Raw genomic sequence first — 12,064 nt, forward strand, 5'->3', positions numbered from 1 at the left:
TGGTTACTGTCAGCCTCACTATGAAGCCCTTGGGTTCAGTGAGACAAAAAGCAACAGAAAGTAAGCGACAAGCTCTGACCACTAAAGGGACTCAAGACTCCATCAAGAATATTGTCTTCACTTTTTCTTTTTTTGACAATTTAGAGTTTTCTAAATTTTTCAAAAAATATTACTTTGGGGGAGGCTATTTATTTTTGTTGTGGTAAAATACACATGACATATAATTTACCATTTTAACCATTTCACATCATCCATCTCAGTGGCATTTAGTAAGTTCACAGTATTGTGCAACCATCACCACTATCTAGTTCCAAAACATTTTCATCACCCTGAAAGGAGACCTCATACTTACTAAGCAGTCATTTCTCATTCACCCTTCCTACCAGCGCCCTGGCAGGCATTCATCTATTTTCTATCTCTGTGATTTTGCCTATTCTGTATTTAAATTTTGTATACATGGAATCACACAATATTTTTCCTTTTGTGTCCAGCTTCTCTCACCTGGCGTGTTTTCTAGGTTCATGGTGTAGCATGTATCAGTACTTCATTCCTTTTTATGGTTCAATAATATTCATCTTCATTTTATTTATCCAATTCATCAGGTGAGTTTCTTCTAACAAGTATGACTTTTGCAATCAGGAAAAAAAGTAATACAGTTTCGGATTGTTGTTTGTTTTGTTCTATTTGGGTTACCAAATCCCTTCTATACATGAGGCAGGAGGAGGTTCATGTTCTAGTTCTTTCTCCAGCCACTGACCAAAGGCACATACGGTATTGTCTTAATTCTAAGGCTCCTGGTTTTGTTTCTTGGTTTCGATTTTTTTTTAATGTTTCTGAAATGTGAATGCGTCTTGTAATCTTTTTTTTTTTAAGATTTTTTTAAATTTATTTGACAGAGAGAGACACAGCAAGAGAGGGAACACAAGCAGGGGCAGTGGGAGAGGGAGAAGCAGGCTTCCTGCAGAGCAGGGAGCCCGATGTGGGGCTTGATCCCAGGACCCTAGGATCATGACCTAAGCCGAAGGCAGACGCTTAACGACTGAGCCACCCAAGCGCCCCTGCATCTTGTAATCAACTTACTTTTTCAGTGGTGTTTCTTTCTCCTGTCTGTAAAGCTATTACTCATTTCCTCAATTTGAAAACACCATCAGGGGCACCTGGGTGGCTCAGTCAGTTGAGTCGGTCTGCCTTCGGCTGGGGTCAGGGTCTATGATCCCAGAGTCCCTGGATCAAGCCCTAGGTCGGGCTCCCTGCTCAGTAGGGAATCTGCTTCTCCCTCTGCCTCTGCTCCTCCCTCCCTGTCCCTCCCCGCAGTGTGCTCTCTGTCTGTCTGTCCTCTCTCAGATAAATAAATCAATAAATAATCTTTTAAAAATAAATAAATAATAAAAACACCATCAATGGTAAAAAGCACCATTATTTTATGTACTATGAAGAAAGCAAAAAGAATGGCAATTCTTTGCTACTCTGATAATGTATCTGAACTTATTAAAAGAGGGGTTCTTTTAAAGACTAACTGAAGTGGGTTTTTGTCTCATTTCATCGTTGGGCTTACATTTGAAAGGAAAAATAAGTGAAAACCATCAATTAAGATTTTCCTAAACTTTCTCCACATTCAGAGTCCAACCCTTCAGAATTGCTTTTCAGCTCTGAGTCCTCAATGTCCATACTGTCGCGTACATATTCTCTTCTACCGTCCCTAGACTGTTGGTGACGCAATACTCCTTAAAAGAGAGTTTCATTATCTTCCAAGCCATTGCCACCCATTCTGCAAGGTTTAAGGCTGACCTTCCTGGAAGTTAACATAAGGTTTTCAGACAATAACCAAAGGTTCTTCTTCCTTCCTTAAGTGATTCTCTAACTGAAAATCAAAGTAGAAGCTGTCCAGTCAAGCCACGGGGAGTAACCATCAAGTGAACGTGTATGCATACACGCGCCATGATCACTACATCATAATTCCCACCTACCTGCTCAAAAGCCATCGTAAGGCATCATCTTGCAAGAAACCCCCAATTTCAGAGTTGATTAAAAAAAATTTGTTTTAATTTCAGAATCCATGGAATGTGACGTTAAAATCTATGAGGACTTAGAATCAAATATGTATGATCTTACTGAAAGGAATGTTAAGAGTGGAGGTAGACAAAGAAACAGCTATGCATTCCATGTGGACCTTTGCCTCAAAGTAATTGGGGGAGTTGTGGACATTAGAGCTTCAAGAAAGACTTTGAGAAACCACCCAAGCTGTCCTCACTCCACAGATGAGGCCTTGGGGGCCCTGAGAGGCCGCATCTTTCTCAGATGGAAGAAAGCCAGTCCTCCTGTTACACACATCTGTGTAGGTGCACCAAGCATAGTTCTAAGAGCTAAGTAAAATCATGTTACATCTTTTTTTTTTTTTAATTTTATTTATTTGACAGAGAGAGACACAGTGAGAGAGGGTACACAAGCAAGGGGAGTGGGAGAGGGAGAAGCAGGCCTCCCGTAGAGCAGGGAGCCCGATGCGGGGCTCGATCCCAGGACCCCGGGATCATGACCCGAGTCGAAGGCAGACGCTCAACGACTGAGCCACTCAGGCGCCCCAAAATCATGTTACATCTTGCCAGGAAAAATTGTAGGAGAATTTCAGAGGACCAAAAAAGATCACTAGGTTATAAATGCCTTTCATTGTCTGTGAGTAAGGTGTAGAAACAGATAAAAATGCAAATTCCTTGTATCCTTAGAAATGCAAATAAATTGTATCCAGTGGGATACAATCGGGTATTGCCCTCTGGAGAGTCCAGCTTAGTATCTATTTGTAAATTCATTCCAGCATTCCCCATTGTCTGTATCCTGTAGTTCTTTCAAATCCCCTTTGAACCAATTGCCACATCTTTCCGGGGCCCTCATTCTTTCATGACTGAAATAAAATCTCTGATATGCTCACTTTACATTTGTATGAGAGTCATAATTTTACCTCTGAAAAATTATTCAATACCTGCCTACAAGACAGAACGTCCGTCAGCCATTAAAAATTATGTTTACAGAATTCTTGGCTTGAATGATAAGAAAACTGTTTAAGAAACAATGTCAGGGGAAGAGAACAGGATACAAGAGTGAAAAATACTATGTGATTCAACTACATCAAAAATATAAAGAAAATCAAATGGAAAGAAATAAGACAATATGAATAGGAACTGCCGGTACTCAGTACTTAAGTACGAGGAGCGTCAGTGGGACTTTTGTTCCTGCTTCTTTATATTTTTCTGCACTGGGCACATTTTTATGGTGAACATGAACTGCTTTTATAGTCACACGCACATGCACAGTCCTTGAAGAGGAAAAAATAAAACATATTCTATACTCAAAGCAAGACCTGAGACACTGAGAAACACGTAGAACAGGGATTAGGAAACGAACAGCACCTGCAAGACAGTGAATGACCCAATGCTGCCATAGGGGGGATGGAGCTGGCACTTGGCCAAGAACCTGAAGGGCCTCTTGCATTTCGTGGATATTTTATTTTCCTTTTTTACAATGGAAATATGCATGGCACCATGTTTGCTCCTAAGAAAACAACTTCTAGACTAATCAGTATAAAATAAATAAAGATTTAAATTTAAATTATATGTATGGCCTGGAAAAACACCTACCCAACCTTTAATCTCCACCAAGATGCTCATTAGGCAGGTTAGTGAATGCTTATTACCTGTCCCTCTCAGAGATAGTACCAGGCCTTTTTACTTTTTTTTTTTTTTCCATCGGGATACTTACCAGAACCACATTCTGGACCCTTCCAGAATTACCTAAACCCGAAAAACATTCCAAAACTTCTTGCTTCGCAAATGTCGGTCACTCGTACAAACACCACATGGCACGTAAAGAGGAAGTTGAACGCTCAAATAAGGTCATGGGTTTGTTTAGACCCATTCTTAATAACAGTATATTTGTAGGTTTGTCAGGTGCTTTTCTTAGGCCAGAGCTCAGCTCCCTCCCACTTCCCCACTTTCCCTAGGTCTGGTTGGCTCACAGTTGTCACCACATGGGAGAGAAGGAGAGAAGGCAATGGTAAAGGTGACCCTGTGAATTCACTGGTAGCTCAGGCACCCCGTTTGCCCCAAGTCCCTCTGCCTCTAGGAAGGGCGAGGAGGTCAGCAATGGAATCCACTGTGATCCATTTGTGGGCAATGAAAGTGACTCCTCCCCACTCTTGCCTGAGTAAAAATTAATTCACAGAGTGAAGGAGAGGATTCGAGGTGGGGAGTGCAGTAAGGAGGCTTGGGGAGCAAGGGATTTGCAAGAATGGGCAGCACAGAGTAATGCCCCTGGTTGCTGAGAGAAAGGGTTCATCCTATTTCCCATTTGGGGCTACGCTTGGGATATTCATGTTTATTATCTGCACCGCCTGCTATGGACTAAACTGTGTCCCCCCAAAATTCGTTATGTTGAAGCCCTAAGAGTGACTGTATGTAGAGATGGGGCCTTTAGGAGATAATTAAGGTTGAATGAGGTCATAAGAGTGGGGCCCTGATTCTACAGGATTGGTGTTCTTGTAGGAAAAGACACTGGAGATTGCACTTTCTCTCTCCTTGTAGTACTCAGAGGGAAGGCCTAGGAAGAAGAGAGCAGCCATCTACCAGCTGGGAAGAGAGGCCCCATCAGAAGCCCACCATGCTAGACCTTGATCTTGGAATTCTCAACCTCCAGAGCAGTGAGAAAATTAATTTCTGTTGTTTAAGTCATACCGTCTGTAGCATTTTGTTATGGCAGCCAGAGTAGACTAAGACCACCACCCCTTGTGTTCTTAAAGAACCTGTAACTTTTACTTAAAAAATTGTACATCTATCCTTATTTCATTTAAAAACATTATATGGGTCCTTTAAAGAGAAGGAGTTTTGAATTATTTTATTTTACAAAATCAAATAAACTAAGACACTTTATTAAACACTTACCATGTGCCAGATACGTTATGCTAAGCTCTGGAGACGTAAAGATAAAGAAGACACAGCCTTTGGCCCAGGGAGCTTATCGTCTGGTGCTGGGAGGACCTGTTTTCTTTTTCTTTTTGCAAATTGAAGCTAAATTTATTTAAATAAGTTGCCCAACTACATTCTGCTAGTCTAAATCCAAATTTCTTAGACAAAATTTCCATGGTGTTTCTACTACCGTATACAGATTATCATCTAAAGACAGGGTTTATATGGCTTCTGGATCAAAACACATGATCAAATACAGATATTTCTTAACTTTTTTTTTTTTAAACAGTTTTAGGCATTTTCTTTTTCTTTCTTTTTTTTTATTATGTTATGTTAGTCACCATACAGTACATCATTAGTTTGTGATGTAATGTTCCATGATTCATTGTTTGCGTATAACACCCAGTGCTCCATGCAGAACGTGCCCTCCTTAATACCCATCACCAAGTTCACCCATCCCCCCACACCCCTCCCCTCTAAAACACTGTTTGATTCCCGGAGTCCATAGTCTCTCATGGTTCATCTCCCCCTCTGATTTTCCCCCCTTCATTTTTCCCTTCCTTCTCCTAATGTCTTCCGTGCTATTCCTTATGTTCCACAAATAAGTGAAGCCATATGATAATTGACTTTCTCTGCTTGACTTATTTTACTTAGCATAATCTCCTCCAGTTCCGTCCATGTTGATGCAAAAGTTGGGTATTCATCCTTTCTGATGGCTGAGTAATATTCCATTGTATATATGGACCACATCTTCTTTATCCATTTGTCTGTTGAAGGGCATCTCAGCTCTTTCCACAGTTTGGCTATTGCGGACACTGCTGCTATGAACATTGGGGTGCATGTGGCCCTTCTTTTCACTACATCTGTATCTTTGGGGTAAATACCCAGTAGCGTAATTGCTGAGGACCCATTTTCTTAAACAGGAGCTAATGCCTGAGCTAAGTCCTAGGCTGACCCAGCCAAAGTCTGGGGAGCTGCAGCTCAGCGAAGTGAGCCTTGATTTAGAATAGTTTGGGAACTCAATTCCTGAGGATTCTGCTCCTAGCAATGTCACAGCAGCTCTGTGAGCCTCCATTGGTAGGTTTGGAAGATGTGGAGCCCAGGCACGGAGGAGAGGGCAATCCGTGGCCATCAAAGATTTAGAAAACCTTTCTGCTTCTTACACATTCATCCAGCCTGTGCAGGTGAGCAGGCCTGCCCACACTCTCACCCACCCAGCGCCTTCCTCCGGCTTCCTCCCTTCAGCCCACCTCAAGAAATCAGCTGTGCCCAGCAGCACCACACCATGGGATTTTTAAACCCAGTTTGCATTTCAAGAGGAAGTTAAGTTGCATTCCTCGATTGACTTTATATTTACCTCTTCCACTGGCTGGCGCCAAGCTGCTGAAGCCCTCTGGACAATAAGCCTCTTCTCTTTGAAACAGGAAGTATCATTTGGTCCAGCCTAAAAGAGTGGTGCTTCTTGTAGCCTCCTGGAGGAGTGCCACCCAGGATTGGCTCCCGTGCTTCCTTCTGCCCCGTCCTTGGGCTGAGGGGGCTGTAGGATGGGATCAAGCAGCCTCTGAGGAAGCAGGAGATGGGGTCCCAGGAGTAACCCTTACTTAAAGCTTCCCTGTAGCTAGAACTGGAAGAACTGGGTCATATTTGCTGGGGAAAGATCGGTGTCCTGGTCTCTACCACTTTTAATTGAAAATAAAGTGAATGATAAAATTACTGTAATATAATTCTAGATTGTCTGTTTCCCAAGCTGTGAGTTTTTCAGGGGTAGCAAGCAGGTCTTATCCATCTTTGAATCTCTGAGGACTTCTGAGTGCCCTGGAGAATGAATGTAGGAAGGCAGGAAGGAAAGATGGAAGGAAGGGAGGAAGGGAGGGAGGAAAGATTCAGCAGGGCAAGAACCCTCCATTATCGGGCGCCTGGGTGGCTCAGTTGGTTAAGCGACTGCCTTCGGCTCAGGTCATGATCCTGGAGTCCCTGGATCGAGTCCCGCATCGGGCTCCCTGCTCGGCAGGGGGTCTGCTTCTCCCTCTGACCCTAACCCCTCTCGTGCTCTCTGTCTCTCATTCTCTCTCTCTCAAATAAATAAATAAAATCTTAAAAAAAAAAAAAACCCTCCATTATCTTCACTTCTATCCACGTCTCTAAATAATTTTAAGTTCTGATAGGTTAAGAATTTAGACATTCTTCTATCTGATCCTGGCTACACTATACCCTAGGACATACATGCAAAGTAACTTGGCTAAAGCACAGAATATTTGGGGGCACCTGGGTGGCTCAGTCAGTTGAGCATCCGACTCTTAATTTCAGCTCAGGTCATGATCTCAGGGTCGTGAAATCGAGCCCCATGTTGGGCTCGTGCTCAGTGGGGAGTCTGCTTGTCACTCTTCCTCTATTCTTCCCCCCACTCGCTCACTCTTTCTCCTCTCTAATGAATAAATAAATAAAATCTTTAAAGTACAGAATATTTGTATTCTTTCCCCAGGGGTGCCCAAGGCGAGGTTGCAGAACTGAGACAGGGAAATTCAGAGAGAGACCTCAAAGCTCTCAGTTCCCACCACTGTTAGTTTGCTCCTGGGAATCAGACTGACAGGAAAAGAGCAGTGAAGTTGGCTTTGTTTCATTAAGCAGGTTGCTCAGTCCAAAGAGACTATTTCACAGAAAATAGTCCATTTTCAATGAACTTTCTATGACCTATTCAAGCAGCCCAATTTGCCTTCTCTCTTGGGAAGATATCGTATATGAAAACAGTTTTTTTAGGTTGTAATGCTCTATAAAAATGTCAGCTAGTTAATTTTTCCTTTTTTTAATTTTTTTATATATATATTTTTTCTCTTAACATTGTACACAAGGCTAGAGTCCATGTGCAGTATAGAATAGTAGTTTTAAGTAACTCTTTTTTTAGGGGCACCTGGGTGGCTCAGTCATTAAGCGTCTGCCTTTGGCTCAGGTCTTGATCCCAGGGTCCTGGGATCAAGCCCCACATCAGGCTCCCTGCTCAGCGGGAGGCCTGCTTCTCCCTCTCTCACTGCCCCTGCTTGTTTTACTGCTCTCGCTGTGTCTCTCTCTGACAAATAAATAAATAAAATCTTTAAAAAAAATAAGTATCTTTTTTAAACGATTTTATTCATTATTTGACACACAGACAGAGAGCACAAGCAGGGGAAGCAGCAGGCCGAGCAGGGAGCCTGATAGGGGACTTGATCCCAGGACCCTGGAATCATGACCTAAGCCCAAGGCAGACGCTTAACGACTGAACCAGGAGCCTTTAAGTAACTATCTTTGAAGTCACACAGATCTTGGGTTCAAATCCAGACTCTACCTTAATCATCATGTGACCCTAAGCTACTTAATTTCGATGAGCTTTAATTTCTTCTTCTGTAGTGGTAGTGAGCATCAGATATAACACATGTTAAGTTCCCAGCAGAGCACCTGGCCCAGAGTAACTGCTCAAAAATATCAGCTACCATTAATAATAAAATCATAATAAATATTAGCCATTACTAATCAGTTTATTACATGCAGGGAAGTTAAACTCTCTTGAGGAAGATAAGATGTCTGATCCTTTCACCCAGACAAGCTGGGGTCTGGGGCGGTAAACAAAGGTGCAGCTCCAGGTACCCCCTAGGTAATCCACTGCCAGGCAACTTCTCCAGGAGACTCAGCAACCCAAGGACATTGGACAGAGAGGAAGAGACTCTGAGTGTGAGACAGCTGAAGGGATACCATGGGAACCAGATGAACTCAAAAGGTTCCAAGTGGAAAGTGGAAGAAGGAGATTGAGGAAATCTGAGACCCCAGAAGGAAGGTCGGAGCTTTATTTTACTGGGTGCTAGAGTCCTCGTGTTACCTATGGCCAGGAATCCATAAAGGCACCACCAGGGCCCAGCTCGCTTCTGCATCTTTCTCCAACCCAGTGTTGTAGTGGTAAATGTTTAACAACCAGCTTGGGTAGGATGGCCTTTGGCATGTAAATTTTACTTATATAAGGAATGTCCAGTACATAATTTACAAATAATAATAAAATATACAATACTCTTTATTGTAAATACCATAGATCCAATTAATCAATAAGCCAAAGGCTTTCGCTGATTTTTGCCAACCTCTTGCATGGATAGACAACCTAAGGTCGCAATTGGCAAATGAGTATGGTTCTGACATGAATGTGGGTTGGTATTTCATTTATAGTAACAAGTGACTTGCTCATGATAATACTGGAAGAATATTTCCTCACTTTTGTGCTATTCCCAATATAACAGCTACAGATACGATACACTCATAAATTCAATCTTCATTATTAATATTTTCTCCATCACCTCAAGCAAGTTCCAGTCATTGGTTGTACTTGTATCTTCACTGAGAATCTGAGCTTTCCTCAGATATTCACATGGCCGGCTCCCTCACTTCCTTTACATCTTTACTCAAAAGTCACTTTTTGAAGGCACCTGAGTGGCTCAGTTAAGCGTCTGCCTTCAGCTCAGGTCATGATCCTGGGGTGCTGGGATCGAGCCCTACATCAGGCTCCCTGCTCAGCAGGGAGTCTGCTTCTCCCTCTCCCTCTGCCCTGCTCATGCTCTCTCTCACTCTCCCTCTCTCTCAAAGAAATAAATAAAATATATTTTTTTAAAAAGTCACTTTTTTAATATGGCTTTCACTGACCACCCTACTAAGATTGCAACATCCACACTCATGCCCACACATTCAATCCTCCTCCTACGCCTTATTGTTCTTCTTAGCGTGTATCGTTTTCTAACATTCTGTGTATTTCACTTGCAATATTTGCTATTCTGTCTCCCTTACTATAATATAAGCTCCCCAAGGGTAAGGATTTTTGTCTGTTTTGTTCACTGTTGAATTCTCAGTGCCTTGAACAGCGCCTGGTACATAATAGGTCTCAGGAAATGTTTGCCGAGCAAATGAAGGAATTTATGAACTCCCACAGCTAATCAGTCTAATGAATCATCTGGCCCCACTGGTTCTGTCCTCTCATAGCATTCCTATTCATCCTCTGGTCTCTCTCTCGGTGCCCCCACGCTCCTCCAGCAAGCTAGACGTGGAGATGCAGCATGCACACCCCTCTCCAGGAAAGAACTTGTCTGGCTATCCGCTCCCATATTAACTGCAGAGAGCCACTGTCCTACGGCAGCCCAAACCCGAAAGCTGATCGAGACACGGGTATAAATGCCTGGCCTTTCAGTGCTAATGAAGGATATCTGTCAGACCAAATACACCACGGAGCGTCCAGTGGGGCTGGCCATGGCTTTGTCATGCCCGTAGAGGGGAGGAAAACTTTTCCCTTCTTCCCTTCTTCTGTCTTTGGCTGGTCTAATAATTAAATTGACAGAAGATTAACAGAAGAAAAAGAAATTTAATTTCCTAGGAACAGGAACCCCAGCGATATGAGGTTCAAAGACAGTGGGGCAGCGAGGCTTATATGCTCTCCTGAGCTAAGGAGAAGGGGGTAGGGGTCTGGAACTTCAAAAGAGGTGGAAGGCAATTCACAGGAAGTTGGGAAGAACAAATGTTTGGTAAATAAATGTTTGCCATACCAGGGCGATAAGTCTTTCTGATATAAAAAGTTATCTCTGGTATTAGCTCTCTTCCTGGTACAGGCCCCCTCCATCTAAATTCTTTTAGGCAGTTAAGGGAGAGGTAAAAAAAAAAATAAAAAATAAAAAAACTCTTCCTGAGTCTGCTGGGCCTTGATAACCTTCAGCTCAAAATATCCACGTGCCACAGAGGCATATTTTGGGTCACATATTTGCTCCCCTTCACATGCGTTGCAATTTGGCTTCTCTCCCTGCCCACTCCTGCTTTCCCCCCTCCCTTCCATAGGAAAGAATAAATGTCCTGCCCACCCAACTCCATCCCAGAGTTTGCTCCTGAGAACCCAAAAGGCAACAAGCAACTATCTCTCACCAGCGTTAGGCCATTAATTGCCTCTCTGGTCTCCCCAGTATTAATCCTCCCCTCCAACCTATCCCCCCAGTGCAGCCAAAGAGATCTTTCCTAAACCAAACTCAACCCCATGCTTAAAACCTTCAATAGTTTCCTGTCGCTCTCAGCACACAGAAACAAAACCTTCGACGTAACCCAGAGGGCCTAGTGTGGCCCAGCCCCTGCCTACCTTGTCTGCCGCAAGCCCCACCACTGCCCTGGCAGTTGGCGGTCCACCCAGAGAAGCCATTCTCTGATGTATCACAGCACTTCCCACTTCTGGGTTGTTGTTGTTGTTTGTTTTTTTTGTTTGTTTTTGTTTTTTAAGATTTTATTTATCTGTCAAAGAGAGAGAGAGAGTGCACAAGCAAGGGGAGCCAGCAGGCAGAGGGAGAAGCAGGCTCCCGGCTGAGCGAGGAGCCCGATGAAGGACTCCATCCCAGGACCCTGGGATCATGACCTGAGCCAAAGGCAGACACTTAACCGACTGAGCCACCCAGGCGCCCCTCACTTCTGGGTTTTACTCACGTTATGAACCCTTCTCAGACCAAGGGTTTTCAACTCTGACTGCACATTAAATCCCTCGGGGAGTTTTGTCTGTCTTTAAATCTCAATGCCCAGGCCACATCCAAGACCAAGCAAATCAGAGTCTCTGGAAGTGGCATCCAGGCATCAGTATTTTTCAAACCTCCCAGATGATTTAAGAAAGAGCCGCACCGGAGAACCACTGGCCTAGATCCTTGCTGTTCAAAGGCTGTCTGAGTTCCCTAGTAGAAGGTGAGTTTCATTAAGGCAGGCATCAGTTCCACTCTGCCCATTACTATGCCCCCGGCATCAAGAAAGATGCCTGACACATAGTAACTCTTTAGTAAATATTTGTTAAATCCTGGGGCGCCTGGGTGGCTCAGTCGGTTAAGCATCTACCTTCGGCTCAGGTCATGATCTCAGGATCCTGGGATCGAGTTCCGCATCGGGCTCCCTGCTCAGCGGGGAGTCTGCTTCTCTCTATCCAGCGCCCCCTGCTTGTGTTCTCTCTCTCTCTCTCTGTTAAATAAATAAATAAAATCTTTAAAAAATATATTTGTTAAATCTTGAAGGGATTCCAAGTGGCCTGGAAACCTCCCAAGTATTGCCCACTGCGGAAGGAGCAGGTGAAGAGGTGGCAGGGATGAAAGCTT

The sequence above is a fragment of the Halichoerus grypus genome, chromosome 10 (assembly GCF_964656455.1).
Source record: "Halichoerus grypus chromosome 10, mHalGry1.hap1.1, whole genome shotgun sequence".
Taxonomy (NCBI): domain Eukaryota; kingdom Metazoa; phylum Chordata; class Mammalia; order Carnivora; family Phocidae; genus Halichoerus; species Halichoerus grypus.